Source organism: Rhinatrema bivittatum, chromosome 14 (genome assembly GCF_901001135.1).
Source record: "Rhinatrema bivittatum chromosome 14, aRhiBiv1.1, whole genome shotgun sequence".
NCBI lineage: Eukaryota > Metazoa > Chordata > Amphibia > Gymnophiona > Rhinatrematidae > Rhinatrema > Rhinatrema bivittatum.
The window spans coordinates 77,627,282-77,646,194 of NC_042628.1; the positions used below are offsets into that span (position 1 = coordinate 77,627,282).

The 18,913-nt window shown below is 48.4% G+C and overlaps 1 protein-coding gene across 1 annotated transcript in view; it reads left to right on the forward strand.

The window, feature by feature from the left end:
* LOC115075937 (IgGFc-binding protein-like) overlaps nt 1–18,913 on the forward strand; it is a 400,171-nt gene that overhangs the window by 338,892 nt on the left and 42,366 nt on the right. The gene's annotated exons all lie outside the window — the stretch shown is intronic.

Consider the following 18,913-nt stretch of genomic DNA (forward strand, 5'->3'; position numbering starts at 1 on the left):
TAAGTCTATCCCATGCTACTGATGCTAATGATAGCAGCGGCTATTTTCTAAGTCAACTTAATTAATAGCAAGTAATGGACTTCTCCTCCAAGAACTTATCCAATCCTTTTTTAAACCCAGCTACACCAACTGCACTAACCACATCCTCTGGCAACAAAATCCAGAGTTTAATTGTGCGTTGAGTGAAAAAGAACTTTCTCCGATTAGTTTTAAATGTGCCACATGCTAACTTCATGGAGTGCCCCCTAGTCCTTCTATTATCCGAAAGAGTAAATAACCGATTCACATTTACCTGTTCTAGACATTTACCTGTTCTAGACCTCTCATGATTTTAAACACCTCTATCATATCCCCCCTCAGCCATTTTTTCTCCAAGCTGAACAGTCCTAACCTCTTTAGTCTTTCCCCTGTGTCGGTGTCCCCGGTTAACAGGAAGGCTAATGCGACGTATCCGGTACAACAGGCCTTGGGCTTTGAACGGCGGCACCTACCCACCAGTCAGTGGTGGTGAAGTCTGCGCTCCAAAATATTGCTGTTGCCCCAACCACAGGAAGTACCTCCACTTTCTGGTGGGGATGGCACATTTTCAGTACAAAGTGCTGCCCTTTGAGCTGGCATCAACCCCATGCGTCTTCACAAAATGCTTGGCAGTGGTGGCTGCCTACCTCAGGCATCGTTTGGTCCATGTCTTTCCATAACTGGTTGACTGGCTGATCTGGAGCGACTTCCACTCTGGGGCCTTGAATTCACTGGCCTTGACGGTTCAGACCTTGCAGACATTGGGTTTCATCAGATTCCCCAAGTCGCATCTCAATCCGTCTCCATGGTTAGACTTCATCGGCATCAGGTTGGATAATGCTCGGAAGGCTTTTCTGCCCAAGGATCTAGCATTTGCCCTCTCCTCGCTGGCCACCCTCGTTCATAACAGAAAAAGGGTGCCAGCCCATCTGCTGCTCCGCCTGCTGGACCATATGGCAGCCTTGGTCAACGTGGCCCCCTTGGTCCGCCTCCGCATGGGCCTTGCGGTCCCAGTGGCGACAGGCATCCCAGAATCTACAGGCACCAGTGACGGTCACAGACCCTCTCTGACTCTCCCTGACCTGATGGGAGCCCTTCCCAATCTGAAAACCCGGCTCCCGTTTCAGCCTGCACCATTCCAGATGACCCTCTCCACCGATGCCTCACCTCAGGGGTGGGGGCCCATGCGGACGGCCTGCATACTTAGGGCCTTTGGACTGTGGCCAAAGCCCACTGCCAGCTGTGGACAATCCGGTACACCTTGTGGGCCTTCCAGGACAGGCTGTCCTTCAAGGTCATCCTCATCAGAATGGACAACCAGGTGGCAATGTGGTACATCAACAAGCAGGGCGGCACGGGCTCCTTCCTCTTCTGCCAGGAGACAATCCAGGTCTGGAATTGGGCCCTTTCGAGAGGAATGTATCTACGGGCCACCTACATACCTCAGCCAGTCCTTCCAGCCACACAAGTGGTCCCTGCACCTGGCAGTTTTAGCTGACTTATTCCATCACTGGAGCATGCCAGACAAGGACTTATTTGCCTTTCCCCACAATCACAAGGTGAGCAAGGCTGCCATATGGCATAGCAGGCGGAGCAGCAGATGGGCTGGCACCCTTTTTCTGTTGTGAACGAGGGTGACCAGCGAGGAGAGGGCAAATGCTAGATCCTTGGGCAGAAAAGCCTTCCAAGCATTATGGACTTGGTTTTTTGGGTGCTTGCCAGGTTCTTGTGGCCTGGATTGGCCACTGTTGGAAACAGGATGCTGGACTTGATGGACCCTTTGTCTGACCCAGTATGGCATATTCTTATGTTCTTAGCATGTTCTGCTCCCTGATTCTGGGGAAGTGCCATCCGGCCTGCGATGTGTTCTCCCTTCACTGGGGACAAGGTCTCATGTACGCATACCCTCCTATCCCACTCCTCTCGAGGACTCTAATGAAACTGCATAATCCTGGTGGCACCCCCCCCCCTGGCCAAGGCAGGTGTGGTTTTCTCTACTCCAGGACCTGTTCATGAGCACTCCGATCCCACTGGGGACAGTTCCTGACCTATCGCAGAACCAGGGCACCCCACGCCACCCGAAGCTGCAGGCCCTGGCCCTCACGGCGTGGATGTTGAGCGCATGACCTTCCACCCTTGCAGCTCTCAGATGGTGTCTCCAGGGTCTTGATTGAATCCTGGAAACCTTCCACCCGGAAATCTTACAGCTCAAAGTGGAAGTGTTTCTCCACCTGGTGTGGCGGCCACAGATTGGACCCTTTCTCCTGTCCCCTCCCCCGCCTACTGGATTATCTTTGGCACCTGTCCGAGTCTGGCATCCAAACCAGCTCAGTCCAGGTACAACTCAGCGCCGTCAGCGCCTACCACCAGGTTGTCGTCGGGCACCCACCTCAGGCCAATGCTGGTCGGGCGCTTCATGCGGGACCTTGTTCAGCTCAAGCCCCCGCTTCACCTGTCAGTGATCCCCGTGGGATCTCAACGTTGTCCTAGCGAGGCTCATGCGGCATCCATTTGAGCCTCTCAAATCCTGTGACCTGGTTCCTCACCTGGAAAGCTATGTTCCTGGTGGCAATCACTTCCGCTCGCAGGGTCAGTGAGATCCAGGCCCTGGTCACATATGCTCTCTACACAAAATTCTTCTATGATCGTGTGGTGCTGCGTATGCATCTGAAATTTCTGCCGAAGGTGATGACTGCTTTCCACATCAACCAGTCAATCATCCTTCCCACGTTCTTCCCACAGCCTCATTCCCACCCAGGGGAACGTGCCTTAAACACCCTGGACTGCAAGTGGGCGCTCGCTTTCTACTTGGACCATACAGTGAACCATAGACAGTCCACCCAGCTCTTTGTAATTTTTGACACCAATAGGCTGGGAGCAGCAATGGGGAAGCAGACCCTATCCAACTGGCTAGCGGATTGCATTGCCTTCTGCTATGAGCATGCAGGTCTCCAGCTGGCTGGCAGGGTGAAGGCTCACTCTGTGCGGGCTATGGCAGTGTCAGCGGCCCATCTGCATGCGGTCCCTGTCGCCAAAATCTGCAGGACAGCGACCTGGAGTTCTCTCCACACATTGACAGCTCTCTACTGCCTCGACAGGGATAGTTGTCAAGACAGCGCTTTTGGCCAGTCTGTCCTCCGCAATCTATTCAAGTCCTAAACTCAACTGTTTTTATCGTGCTCTCTGTGGGACCAGACCGCCCCTGCTTTTCCTACAGTGCCGCAGTTATGTTGTGCCGTTGGTACCTTGTTCGGCTACTGTGGGTCCCTCTGATCAAATGGGGCAGCTCTGTAATCACCCACATGTGAGAACTATCATCCTGCTTATCCTAGGAGAGTTTTCCATGCTGGGCTCCATCGGATGATGTCACCCATATGTGAGAACTAACATCCTGCTGTCCTAGGAGAACACCTGTTACAGGTAAGCAACTGCACTTTCTTGCGCACCCCGTACTGCTTCCAGGGGCTGCTCTCATTAACAGAGAACTCCTAGATACCAGCCAGCCCCCCAGCAGGCTCCGGCTACAGGGTTTTGACTGGAGGTGAGGGAGCATGAGTCAGCACATCGTACCCCTGACACCCAATCCCCCAGTAGGGGGTAGACTTCTCTGCTTCACCCATGGTTGGTTGACCGTCACCTGGAACCAATGGGTCCTCACGATTATTCATCAGGGGTATCGACTGAACGTCAGAGAAATCCTGGAGGACTCTTCCTATGTCCATTGTGGGATTCGTATGCCTAATAGGACATACTTCTCGCAGAGCTCTCTGCACTGCTACAGGCGGGAGCAGTAGATCCAGTCCCCTGTCGCCACCAGGGACGAGGGTTCTGTTCAAGGTGTTTCTTGATATGCAAGAGAACTGGGGGCTTGTACCCTATTCTCGATCTCAGGGCACAGAACAAATTCCTCAAAAGGGAGAAGTTCAAAATGATTTCTCTTGGTTCTTTAATCCCCCTGCTCAAAAAGGGGGACTGGCTCTGCTACCTCAACTTCAAGAATGCCTAAGCCCACATCACGATCTTCTCCAGTCACAGGAAGTATTTGTGCTTTGTGGTGGGGAAGGCTCACTATCAATAAAGGGTGCTGCCATTTGGCTTGGCCTCAGTCCCTCGTATCTTCACCAAATGCCTAGCAGTGGTGGCAGCGCACCTTAGGCACTGTGCATATCTTTCCATATCTAGATGACTGGCTGGTCAAAAGCAATTCCCAACCGGGAGTGCTGGCTGCATTAACCTGACCATACAGATGCTGCAGTCTCTGGGTTTTGTTATCAACTACCCGAAATCCCATCTTTGCATGTCATCCCAGCTAGACTTATAGGAGCCAGATTGGACATGGTTCAGGAAAAAGGGTTCTTGCCCCACAATTGGGCTATTGCTGTTTCCTTGCTGGCAGCCTTGGTGTGTAGCGGTCAGTGTTCACCTACTGCTTTAGTTGCTGGGCCACATGGCAGCCTCTTCCATGTTACCCCATTAGCCCGTCTCTGCATATGCAGAGCACAATGGACGTTCAGGTCTCAATGGCTGCAGGCATCTGAGGACCTTGAGGTCCATCACTCAACCTCTGAGAGTTTCTCTATCCTGGTGGGAGATCCTCTCCAATCTGGAGCAGGGGATTCCCTTCCAGGCTACCCCACCTCAAATACTGCTTACCACCTTGCATGATCTTAAAGACCTCTATCATATCCCCCCTTTGCCATCTCTTTTCCAAGCTGAACAGCCCTAACCTCTTCAGCCTTTCCTCATAGGGGAGCTGTTCCATCTCCTTTATCATTTTGGTTGCCCTTCTCTGTACCTTCTCCTTCGCAACTATATCTTTTTTGAGATGCGGCGACGAGAATTGTACACAGTATTCAATGTGTGGTCTTACCATGGAGTGATATAGAGGCAGTATGACATTTTCCGTTTTATTAACCATTCCTTTCCTAATAATTCCTCACATTCTATTTGCTTTTTTGACTGCTGCAGCACACTGAGCCGACGATTTTAAAGTATTATCCACTATGATGCCTAGATCTTTTTCCTGGGTGGTAATTCCTAATATGGAACCTTACATCGTGTAACTACGGCAAGGGTTATTTTTCCCTATATGTAACACCTTGCACTTGTCCACATTATATTTTATCTGCCATTTGGATGCCAATGCTCCAGTCTTGCAAGGCCCTCCTGTAAAGTATCACAATCCGCTTGTGATTTAACTACTCTGAATAATTTTGATTCATCCGCAAATTTGATAACCTCACTCGTTGTATTCCTTTCCAGATCATTTATATATATATATATATATATATATATATATATTGAAAAGCACCGGTCCAAGTACAGATCTCTGAGGCACTCCACTGTTTATCCTTTTCCACTGAGGAAATTGACCATTTAATCCTACTCTCTGTTTCCTGTCTTCTAACCAGTTTGTAATCCAAGAAAGGACATTGCCTCCTATCCCATGACTTTTTAGTTTTCTTAGAAGCCTCTCATGAGGGACTTTCTCACATGCCTTCTGAAAATCCAAATAGACTACATCTACCAGTTCACCTTTATCCACATGTTTATTAACCCCTTCAAAAAAATGAAGCAGATTTGTTAGGCGAGACTTCCCTTAGATAAATCCATGTAGACTGTGTTCCATTAAACCATGTCTTTCTATATGCTCTATGATTTTGATCTTTAGAATAGTTTCCACTATTTTTCCCAGCACTGAATTCAGGCTCATTGGTCTATAGTTACTCGGTTTGCCCCTGGAGCCCTCCAGTGTTCAGGTACAATGGATGATTTTAATGATAGGTTAGAAATTTTAACTAATAGATCAGAAATTTCATTTTTTTAGTTCCTTCAGTACCCTAGGATGCATACCATCCAGTCCAGGTGATTTGCTACTCTTTAGTTTGTCAATCTGGCCTACTACATCTTCCTGGTTCACAGTGATTTGGTTCAGTTCATCTGACTCATCACCCTTGAAAACCATCTTCGGAACTGGTATCTTCCCAACATCCTCATTAGTAAACACGGAAGCAAAGAATTAATTTAATCTTTCTGCCATGGGCTTATCTTCCCTAAGAGCCCCTTTAACCCCTCGGTCATCTAATGGTTCAACCAACTCCCAAACAGGTTTCTTGCCGATATATTACAAAAAGTTTTTATTCTCACAGGACAAGCAGGATGGCGGTCCTCACATGTGGGTGACATCATCAGGATGGAGCCCAATCACTGAACACTTTTGTCAAAGTTTCTAGAACTTTGACTGGCACCACTGAGTATGCCCAGCCTGATACCAACCCTGCATCCAACAGGGGTCTCCCTTCAGTCTCTTTCTTTCCGCGCAGCAGTAGCCTCATGGATCTTGGAGCTCTGTGAGTTTACCTCACAAATTTTCCTCACAGAAATTAAACTTAAATTTGTATTTTTCCTTATCCCGGGGGTCCCCCATCAACTGCCGACCATCATTGACACCAGTAAGTTTCTTCCCATTGTTTTTTGGTTGGTTCCCGGAGATTTTCTGTCATGGTGTTCAACCGTCATCGATCACGCGACTGTTTATTTTTCAATAATCATGGCCACCGGGTTCCGTAAGTGTCCCGAGTGCCCAAGAACTATGTCTATCACAGACCCGCATGACGTGTGCGTACTCTGTCTTGGACCCGTTCATGACATGCAACAGTGTACAAGCTGTTCACAAATGACTCCAAAAGGCCGGAGGGCCCCGTTTGGCGAAGATGGAACTCCTTTTCATGGTTTCTCCATCGACTTCTACTAAACCGCATTGAGTCAAAACCCTCTATCCTCGAAGAATCCGTCGCCACCGAAGCCTAAATGGCAAACATCCACCAGTGATGTCCACTCACCTTCCTCTGCCCGGCCCAAGCATCGACATCTTCGTCTTTGATGCCAGACAAACCGCGGACAGATCATCGAGAGAAGCATCAACACCGTCATCGACGAAGTGTCTCCTCCGATGTAGGAATCGGAAAGCTATCGACATCGGCGACTGAGCCACTGACCATAAAGCCATGAGGAGACGAGGCCCCATCCCCGTTTGGACTCGAGGCACTGAGTCATTCCCCACCGGTATCGGTGCCGGGATCCAGAACTTCACTGCCATCGGTGTAGCCTCCGGCTCTGCCTTCTGAGCCTCCACCCCCAATAACCGTGCCCCCCATGCTGGCTTCTCGGGCAGAATTGGACAGGATTGTCCAAGAGATGGTGCTTCAGGCTTTACGATCATTCCAGTCTCCACAGGCACCGGTGTCGATGCCTGATCCCATGTCGATGATGCTAGCTCCTCTTCTAGATAGACTGGACTCGTTAATAGGTGCTCTTCCTGCAGTTCCAGCCATGTCATTGGCCCCCGCAAAGCCACCAACACTGATGCTGATACCTTTATCCTCGGACGAGGAACCGGATCGGCCAATGCCCGAACCAACGGGCATCGTACTATTGCACCGGCCTTCGAAAACACTGATGCCATCGATGCCCTCAGCATCTTCGGTGCCTCCATCGATACCACCTCGACTTCCATCGGTGCCCCCTCGAGTTCCATCAGTGCCACCTCTAGATCCGGCTGGATTTGCACCTCCACCCCAACCTCAAGGTCCTGGAGGTGCCGGTGACCACCCTTACAATCCATGGGGAGTTGATACTTCTGACAATGATGATTCAGATGACCTTCCTTCACAACCTTCACCTCCAGATGAACGTCGACGTTCCCCACCTGAAGGCTTGACTTTTGCAAATTTTATTAGGGAAATGTCCGAGACAATTCCTTTTGATTTGCAAACAGAAGAGGATGCCAGGCATAAAATGTTTGAAGTGCTACAATTCGTAGATGCACCCATGGAGATTATGGCAGTTCCTGTTCATGAAGTACTGCTGAACCTTTTAAACTGTAACTGGGAGCATCCTGGCTCAGTTCATCCTGTGAATAGGAAAGCTGATGCTATCTATTTGGTACACTCGGCCCCAGGTTTCCAAAAATCTCAACTACCTCACCAGTCAGTAGTGGAGTCGGCACAAAAGAAATCTAAAAAGTCCAGACTTCATTCCTCAACACCTCCAGGTAAGGAACAGAAATCCTTAGACGCCTTCAGACGAAGGGTCTTCTATGGCTCAATGCTTATTGCTCGCATTACAGCATACCAGTTATATGTGACTCAGTACTCCAGAAATCTCTGGAAGAGAATACAAGAATATTCTGAATCTTTACCTGATGAATACCAGGAAGGACTTAACAACATCCTCCTCAAGGGTTTAGATGCTGGTAAGCATGAGATAAGAGCAGTCTATGATATCTTTGACACTGCCTCCAGGGTTTCTGCAGCAGGCATCAGTGCACGACGTTGGGCATGGCTTAAATCCTCTGACTTGCAACAAGAGGTTCAGGATCATCTCGCAGACCTGCCATATACTAGTGACAACTTATTTGGTACCAAAATCCAAGAAACAGTTGCACAATTAAAAGACCACCATGACACCCTACGTCAACTATCTGCTCTTCCTTCAGATTATCCTTCCACTACAAAGCGATCTTTCAGACGAGATCCTCAACGGTTTCAATATAAAACCAGAAGATATTATCCACCTCAATCTCGTCCACAACAATCTAAACCTCCCCAAAGAGGACAGACTCATCGGACTAGAACACAAGAAACCCAACCTGCCCCACAAACAGGGCCAGCTTCGGGTTTTTGACTCTCCTATAGAGAGCAACAGCCAATCTCTTCCATCCCATGCCATTCCAGTGGGGGGGCCGCTTGTTCCTCTTCTCCACTCTATGGCACACATCACGACAGATCAGTGGGTACTCTGTAATAAGCCAAGGATACCATCTAAACTTTCTCATTGTACCACCAATCGGCTTATTCCCTCCTCTTACAATTCAAACATTCACTCCCCGCTTCTTGAGGTGAAGCTCTTGACCCTTCTACAATCCAGTGCTGTACAACCAGTACCTCAACAGCATTGGGGTCAAGGGTTCAACTCCCGCTACTTCCTGATCCCAAAAAAATCAGGAGGCATTCGTCCTATTTTGGATTTGCATGCCCTAAACAAATATCAAAAAGGAAAAGTTAAGAATGGTAACCTTAGGAACCTTGCTCCCACTGATTCAAAGAACAGATTGACTTTGCTCTCTGGACCTGCAGGAGGCTTACGCATATATCGCGATATATCTGCCTCATCGCAAATACCTCAGATTCATAGTAGGTCAGTCTCATTTTCAGTACTATGTACTATCATTCGGACTGGCATCAGCCCCAAGGGTTTTCACAAAATGCCTGGCAGTTGTAGCAGCCCATTTAAGGAAAAACAACATCCATGTCTATTCATACCTGGACGATTGGCTTATAAGGGCTCCGACTCAAAGGGGAGCACCTCAGTCACTCCGTTGTACAATCGATCTGCTCCAATCACTGGGGTTCCTTATCAACTACCCCAAATCCATCTCAAAAAATCTCGTTCATAGGAGCAGATCTCGACACTCTCCAGGCAAAAGCATTCCTCCCACAGACCAGGGCATGATCCTTATCCATCATAGCAAGATTCCTTCAATCTCGCCAGACCACTACGGCTCATCAACTCTTGACTTTACTGGGCCACATGGCATCCACAGTTCATGTAATTCCCATTGCCTGCTTAGCCATGAGAGTGTCTCAATGGACTTTAAAATCCCAATGATCCCAGTCAAGTCAAAAGATGTCTCACATTATCCATGTCACCAATCAGTTGCGTCTCCCCCTGAATTGGTGGATACAGGAGTCCAATCTCCTTCTAGGACTACCTTTCCAGCCTCCACAATCCCAAATTATACTAACCACAGATACATCTAACCTGAGTTGGGGAGCGCAACCTCCAGACCCAGGGTTTGTGGACCAAGGCAGAGTCAAAGAATGAGATAAATTTTCTAGAGCTCCGTGCAATTCGATATGCCCTCTCTGCCTTTTAGGATTGCCTATCAAAGTGGTCCTCATACAAACCGACAATCAGGTTGCAATGTGGTATCTAAACAAACAAGGGGGCACAGGATCTGATCTACTATGTCAGGAGATGGCGCAGATCTGGGCCTGGGCTCTCTCCCACTCCATATTGTTGAAGGCGACTTATCTAGCAGGCGTGGACAATGTAATGGCGGACAATCTCAGCTGCACTTTTCATCCCCACGAATTGTCCCTGAACCCCACGGTAGCAGAACACATATTTCACCAGTGGGGCCATCCGCAAGTAGACCTCTTTGCATCAATACACAACCACAAAGTAATGACTTTCTACTCTCTCCACCACAGCCATGAAGCTCCCCCACGGGATGCCTTCACCCACTCATGGTCAATGGGTCGCCTCTATGCTTACCCTCCACTTCCACTCATCAGCAAGACCCTCATGAAGTTACGGCAAGAGAAGGGAACAATGATTCTCATAACCCCTCATTGGCCGCGTCAGGTCTGGTTTCCCATCCTTCGCAACCTATCAGTTCAGCGTCCCATTCGCCTGGGCACAGACCCAATGCTAATAACTCAGAACAACGGTCTACTGTTCGAGATCTGTTGTTATAGGAGAGTTGTGGGTGGATACTTGGACCAGTGGCAAATTACCACGCCCCAGGGGAATGATCCCGAGAGGGACCACCGGTCAGGCTCAGAGTTAGGAGACAAACACACACTAGTTCTTTTATTAGACAGTATACTGAACCACCAAAGATGGCAGTAGTGAGCTAGAAAGCCCGGCTGGGCTGTAGTCCCTTAGATACTGGAACAGCAATCCCTGGAGGCTGAGCTGTAGAGAAACTGAGATCTAGTGAGTAGGCAGTGTATGCAGCAAAATTGCTTACCTTGTAATAGGTGTTATCCCAGGACAGCAGGATGTAGTCCTCACATATGGGTGACATCGGTAATGGAGCCCTATGTACGGAAAACTTCTTTAAAAGTTTCTATGAAACTTTTGAATGGCACCGGAGTGCCTACTGAGCATGCCCAGCATGCTATGATATTCCCTGCCACAGGGGTCTCTCTTCAGTCTTGTTTTGTAGCAATAGCGTTAGCCAAAAATAAAATAATAAAACGTATCAGACCCAACTCCGCGGGGTGGCGGGTGGGTTTCGTGAGGACTACATCCTGCTGTCCTGGGATAACACCTATTACAAGGTAAGCAATTTTGCTTTATCCCAGGACAAGCAGGATGCTAGTCCTCACATATGGGTGATTAGCAAGCTAGAGGCTGAGTCATTTGTGCTGAAGTAACCGTAAGGTATTGTTATTGAAATGAATCAGCCGAAATCACAGCAGGTTGGATGTAGAAGGAGTTGGGGTTATACTGGAAACAAGTTCTTTAAGACGGATTGTCCATAGGCTGAATCTTGTCTTCCTTCTTTGTCTAAGCAGTAGTGAGCTGCAAAGGTGTGAAGGGAACTCCATGTTGCTGCTTTACAAATGTCCAGAATAGGTATAGAGCGAAGGTGTGCTACTGAGGTTGACATTGCTCTGACTGTGTGTGCTTTTACTCGCCCTTGAAGAGTAAGGCCTGCTTTTTCATAACAAAGCTGTATGCAATCTGCTAGCCAGTTTGACAGAGTATGCTTACCCACTGCTTTACCTGGCTTGTTGGGATCATAGGAGACAAACAGCTGATTGGATTTTCTTTGGGCTGTAGTGCGGTTTAAATAGAAAGACAATGCACGCTTACAGTCCAAAGTGTGTAAGGCTCTTTCTCCTTGATGAGAGTGAGGGCTAGGAAAGAATGTAGGTAAAACTATTGATTGGTTCAAGTGAAATTCCGTGACAACCTTAGGAAGGAATTTTGGATGTGTCCGGAGGACTACCCTGTCATGGAGGAACTTTGTAAAAGGTTCATATGTGACTAGTGCTTGTAGTTCACTGACCCTTCTGGCAGATGTAATGGCTATGAGAAATACCGTTTTCCAAGTAAGGTATTTAAGGTCACAAGTATTTATGGGTTCAAAAGGAGAACGCATAAGTCTAGTGAGTACTACGTTCAGATCCCATTGTATGCTTGGGGAATGAACCGGAGGTTTAATGTGAGTTAGGCCTCTCATGAATTTACTGACGAGAGGCTGTGTGGAGATAGGTGCATCTCCCAGCTTGGTATGATAAGCTGAGATTGCACTTAAGTGTACCCTTACAGACGATGTCTTAAGACCAGAGTCTGAGAGATGGTAAAGGTAATCTAGTAGCGAGGTAGTGGGGCAAGTGAAAGGATCTAAATCTTTTTGAGTGCACCACAGCGTAAACCTGTATTCCTACAAATATTCCATTTGTAGGAATAATTCTTTCTAGTGGAAGGTTTACGTGCAGCTATAAGTACTTGAGATATAGCGGATGGAAGGTTGAGTGGCTGTAAGATCAAGCTTTCAACATCCATGCTGTCAGGGACAGGGATTGAAGGTTGGGTTGTCGCAACTGACCCTGTTCCTGAGTTATGAGATTGGGAGCTACTCCCAGGCGAATCGGATCTCTGACTGAGAGATCTAGCAGTGTGGGGAACCATACTTGTCGAGGCCAGTATGGGGCTATGAGTATCATTGTCCCTTTGTCCTGTTGTAGCTTCACTAGTGTTTTGGTTATAAGTGGTATTGGAGGATACGCGTATAACAGGCCTGAGTTCCAATGGCGAGCAAATGCGTCCTTTGGTAGGCTGTTCTGCTGTCGGAGTAGAGAGCAGTAATTGTTCACTTTGTAGTTGAGCTGGGATGCAAAGAGATCCATCGTCGGTTGTCCCCAGCGTTGGAAGATCTTGGATACTATTGCTGGATCCAAGGACCATTCGTGTGGTTGGAACTGACGACTGAGGCGATCCGCCACTGTGTTGTGTATGCCCGCTAGGTAGGTGGCCCGTAGAAGAATTGAATGTGTCAGGGCCCAGTCCCAAATCTGTGCTGCTTCTTGACAAAGAAGGTAAGAACCTGTCCCTCCTTGTTTGTTGATGTACCACATGGCTACTGTGTTGTCCGTTTGGATTAAAACAGTCTTGTGTGATAGGCAGTCTTTGAATGCATGCAGCGCATAGCGTATAGCTCGAAGCTCTAGGAAGTTTATTTGAAAAGTGGCTTCGAGTCGTGTCCACTTGCCCTGTGTCTTTAGATGACCAATGTGTGCTCCCCACCCTAAGGTGGATGCATCTGTAGTCAACGTCACTTGTGGAACTGGTTGCTGAAAAGGTAGGCCTTTGAGCAGGTTGGGCATTAGCGTCCACCAGAGAAGTGCAGATCTGAGCTCTGGTGTGATGTAAATAGGAGTGGACATTGGTTGAGTGGCTTGTATCCACTGTGTTTTGAGTGTCCATTGTAGAAGTCGCATGGTCAGTCTGGCCATGGGAGTTACATGAACCGTGGAAGCCATGTGCCCTAGAAGAATGAGGCACTGGTGAGCTGTCACCTTGAATCGGTTGCGAAGATCGTGAGTTAAGAGGACAAGTGTTTGAGCACGGTCTCTTGGTAGAAAAGCCGTCGCTAGCGTAGTGTTTAGTTCTGCACCTATGAACTGTAGTAGATGAGTTGGTGACAGATGGGATTTCTGATAGTTGATGAGAAAACCCAAGGCATGAAGGACTTGGATGGTGAGCTTGAGGGAAGTGACAGCTCCTTCTTTTGATTGACTTTTGATGAGCCAATCGTCCAAGTAAGGGAACACGTGCACTTTTTGTTTGTGTAGGTGTGCCACTGCTGCCGCCAAGCATTTCGTGAATACTCTTGGTGCTGATGCGAGACCGAATGGCAGCACTCTGTATTGAAAGTGTTGATCCAGTACCCGAAATCGCAGGTATTGGCGATGAGGAGGATAGATGGGGATGTGAGCGTAGGCATCTTGAAGATCCAGAGAGCAGAGCCAATCTCCCCTTTGAAGAAGAGGTAGAATGGAGCCTAGTGATACCATTCTGAATTTTTCTTTTTTGAGAAATTTGTTGAGATTCCTGAGGTCTAGGATAGGACGAAGGCCTCCTGTTTTCTTTGGAATGAGGAAATATCTGGAATAGAATCCTCTGCCCTTTTGAGGTCCAGGAACTGGTTCTATGGCCCTGGCTCTCAGAAGGGTGGATAATTCTGTTTGAAGAATTATGGAGTGTTGATTTATTGAGTGAGAGTGAAGTGGTGGATTCTCTATAGGGGTAGTTGAGAAATCCAGCCTGTAACCGTGAGTTGCGATGGATAACACCCACTGGTCGGTGGTGATGGAGGCCCAATTGTTGAGGAAGTGCTGAATGCGACCTCCCACAGGTGTTTCTGGGAACGGATTGATGTGGCTGCTGCTCTCTGGGGATGTTCAGAAACCAGAAGTGGCTGTCGTTTGTGGAGGTGGTTGAGCCCTCGGTTGTCTTTGTCTAGGCTGCTGGCGTTGTGCTGGGCGGCTAGGTCTTTGTCTACTTGCAGGGGGGTAGTATCTACGTTGGCGATAGTAAGGCCGTCGAGTGTCTCTTCTTGGAAACTTTCTAGAAGAGGCCTGAGACTCCTGAGGCTGAGACGACAATTGTTTTAACGTCTCCGAGTGGTCCTTAAGGGTCGCTACAGCTTCTTTTATTTTGTCTCCGAAGAGATTATCCCCTAAGCATGGTAGATCGGACAAATGATCTTGGACTTCTGGGCGAAGATCCGAGGCCTTCAGCCATGCCCATCGTCTTGCCGCTATAGCAGATGCTGACAACCTTGCTGCTGTTTCAAAACAGTCGTAAGTTGCTCTGACTTCGTGTTTGCCAGAGTCAAGGCCTTTATGTATGAGTGTTTGAAAAGCCTCTTGATATTGATCCGGAAGAGCAAGAAAAAGTTCCTGAACCTGTTTCCAAAGGTTTCTTTGGTATTGGTTCATGTACAGCTGGTAAGATGAAATTTTTGAAACCAGCAAGGAACCCTGGAAAACTTTTCTGCCTAGGTTGTCTAACAACCTACTTTCCTTCCCAGGCGGCACTGAAGCATGGGACTTTTGTCTCTTTGCCTTCTTTTGGGCGGATTCTACCACCACTGATTGGTGGGGCAGTTGTGTTCTTTGGAATCCTGGAGTTGGTTGTACCAAATACGTGGCTTCAGCTCTTTTGTTAACCGGTAAGACAGAACTTGGATGCTCCCAGATCCTGTGTTGAAGTTCTTGTAAGACTTCCTGAACCGGAATTGCCAACATTTCCTTTGGAGGGTCTACAAACTGTAAGACTTCCAAAGTCTTTTGTCGCTGATCCACCTCTGTTTGTATAGGGAATGGAATGGTATCAGCCATTTCCCTAACAAAATTTGTAAAGGAGAGGTCTTCCGGTGGAGACTTTCTGTGATCCTCAGTTGGAGACGGTTCAGAGAATAAATCTTCCTCCGAAGAATATTCAGAATGAGAATCATCCGGTTCATCCTGTGGCCCTGGAACTGACGTCTTTACAGGTGAATGTGGCCTAGGGCGCCCTGGCACCCCTGAAGGGCCTGGAAGTGGATCCTGTGGTAATTGTTTTGTCAGGATTCCCAGTAGTGTGTCCAATTTGTTGAAAACTGGGTGCAGAATGGGAACATCCTCCTGAGGAATCGGTGCTGGAATCGGTCTTCCTGGTGAGGGCACTGGCATGGGCATCGGTGGCACCGAAGAAGGAATCGGTGGGGGCGTATGAGGTATCGGTGAATGCACCCGGGTTGGAATCTATATCGGTTCCCGTGGGATCGTCGATGACCCCGGAATCGTTGGTGCGGAGATGGGCATCGATGGATGTGGAATCGGCATCGATGGTGGAATCGCCTCTCGGAGAGCCTGTTGCACCGCTTGACGTATTAGGGAGTCAAGTTCCACTCGCACAGCTGGTGAAAACAGAGCAGCTGTGGAGGGAGGCGGTGTTGGCGATGCCGATTCCTCCTCAGGGCCCTGAGGAGGTTCGGAACCCGGCACCGATATCGGTGGGGATCGCCCGTCAGTAGGCCTTGGAGCCTCTGCCTCCGTCCGGGTTTTCTTAGCCGGAGAGGCCGTACCTGTGGTAGTGTCTCCGGCCACCGATTCCCGCCGTCGTCGATGTCGATGCTTCTCGGGCTGCTTATCGCTTCCTGAAGTCGATGCCTTCGATGAAATCAACGGGGATGGAGTGGATGCGTCCCCCGCAGCTGGAAGTTTTTTCTTTAACAGCAGTTGCCGAACCGAGGCCGATGGAGACGACTGAGTCGAAGTGGACGGTCTTGGAAGCAGCTGAACTGAAAAAAGCTGTTCCATCTTCTCGGCCCTAAGTCGCCGACCCTTACTGGTCATTTCAGCACAAGATGGACATGTCTGAATGTTGTGATCCTTGCCTAGGCAAAGAACACATTCGAAATGCGGGTCGGTAATCGACATTGTTCTATTGCAATTCGGGCACTTTTTAAACCCGGAGGCCATAACGCCGGATGGCCGTCGACGGCGAAAAAAACGAATTATCTCGATCCCAGCCGGGATTCGAGAGAGAAAAAAGTTACCGCCGGTAACTAATGGGAAAAACCCCTGCGATGAAGTTAGTATTTTTCGAAATTTTCCGAATTTTTTGGAGATGAAAATTCACCTCAGACTCCAATTATACCGCGAGGCTAACCGCTTCGCGGAAAAAAGAAGACTGAAGAGAGACCCCTGTGGCAGGGAATATCATAGCATGCTGGGCATGCTCAGTAGGCACTCCGGTGCCATTCAAAAGTTTCATAGAAACTTTTAAAGAAGTTTTCCGTACATAGGGCTCCATTACCGATGTCACCCATATGTGAGGACTAGCATCCTGCTTGTCCTGGGATAAAGATGGTAACACTCACACAATGTCCCAATAAAGCCCAGGAGCTGGAATGTATAGGCCCTCGAGGAGCGAGTACCACTTCCAGACTGTCACCTGAAAAACAAAGGAGAGAGCGAGGCCCCCGAGAAGTGGGTTCCTCTGGTAAGTCAGAGGAGGCAGAGTAGCTTAGGTAGTGAAACCCTTGCTAACTCGATCTGTTAGCAAATACTGAGACCTTAAATATCCGTCGCAGGTGATGTCATCTTTGGGGGACTCCCCCGAGGTTCATGCCATTGCCGGTACTTCAGTTGGGGCCATGCCGCGCGTGCGCCCCAGGCCTCCAGGAACATGGCGGATAGCAACATCGAGCCAGTCCGGAAACGCCCGAGGACTTGTGGCAGATGAACGCCACGGCAGCCGATCTTCCTGCGGTTGGAGAGGGAGGTGCCAGAGAGGTAAGGAGGGCAGAGAGAGGGCGTCGGGCACCGATGGACACAACATCTACTGCGTCATCCCAACCTCCAATCACTATCCCTGACAGCTTGGATGTTGAAAGCTTGACTTTGCAGTTTTAATCCTATCTGACAGTGTTTCACAAGTCCTCGTAGCTTCACGAAAGCCTTCTACCAGAAGATCGTATCGTGCAAAATGGAAAAGATTTTCCTTGTGGTGCGAGACAAAGGAAATAGACCCTTTTTCCTGTTCCCTAGAAAAATTCCTGGACTACCTTTAGCATTTTTCGGAATCTGGATTACAGACTTCCTCTATTCAAGCACACATTAGTGCTATCGCGGTTTATCACAAAGGTATCGACAATACGATTTCAACACAACCACTCGAGGCTCACTTCATTAGGGGTTTACTACACCTTAAACCTCCCCTACATCCTCCAGTTCTTACCTGGGACCTTAATGTTGTTCTAGCACAACTTATGAAGCCTCCCTTTGAGCCTTTGCATTCCTGCAAACTTCGCCATCTCACTTGGAAGGTGATCTTTCTCATAGCTATTACATCCGCTCGCAGGGTTAGTGAGTTACATGCATTAGTCACATATGCACCTTACACTAGGTTCCTTTACGACCTCGTAGTGCTCCGTACTCACCCTAAATTCCTGCCAAAGGTGTCTCTTAGTTTCATTTAAATCAGTGTATAACTCTTCCAACCTTTTTTCCCAAACCTCACTCACAACCAGGTGAGCAAGCTCTACACTCCTTGGACTGCAAACATGCTATTGCTTTTTATTTAGATCATACTACAGCCCACAGGACATCCACCCAATTAAGTATCTCTTTCGATAAAACCAAATTGGGTACTCCGGTAGGTTAACAGACCATTTCCACCTGGCTAGCAGATTGCATTTCCTTTTGCTATCATCAAGCAGGTCTTCCTCTTCAAGACCCTGTTAAAGCACACTCTGTAAGAGCAATGGCAATGTCAGTGGCTCACCTCCATTCCGTTCCTCTTGCAGTCATCTGTAGGGCTGCCACATGGAGCTTCCTCCATACCTTTGCAGCTCATTATTGTCTTGACAAAACTGGTAGACAGGATTCCATCTTCAGCCAATCGGTCCTCCGTAACCTGTTTATGCCAACTCCTTCCTGCGACCCAGGAAGATGATCAGGCTGCTCAATTCACCAAAACTACCTCAGTTGTTGTGCCTGACATTCGGGCATCCTGTAGCTTGCTAATCACCCACTTGTGAGGACTACCATCCTGCTTGTCCTGTGAGAAAGCAGAGTTGCTTACCTGTAACAGGTGTTCTCACAGGACATCAGGATGTTAGTCCTCACGGAACCCGCCCGCCACCCCGCGGAGTTGGGTCCGTTACATTTTCATATTTTATTTTTCGCTCAAACTTTACTACAAACGACACTGAAGGGGGACCCCTGCTGGATGCAGGGTTGGTATCATGCTGGGCATGCTCAGTGGTGCCAGTCAAAGTTCTAGAAACTTTGACAAAAGTGTTCCGTGATTGGGCTCCATCCTGATGATGTCACCCGCATGTGAGGACTAATATCCTGCTGTCCTGTGAGAACACCTGTTACAGGTAAGCAACTCTGCTTTGAGTTTCTAAGTCAACTTAATTAATAGCAGGTAATGGACTTCTCTTCCAAGAACGTATCCAATCCTTTTTTAAACCCAGCTACACTAACTGCACTAACCACATCTCCTGGCAACAAATTCCAGAGTTTAATTGTGTGTTGAG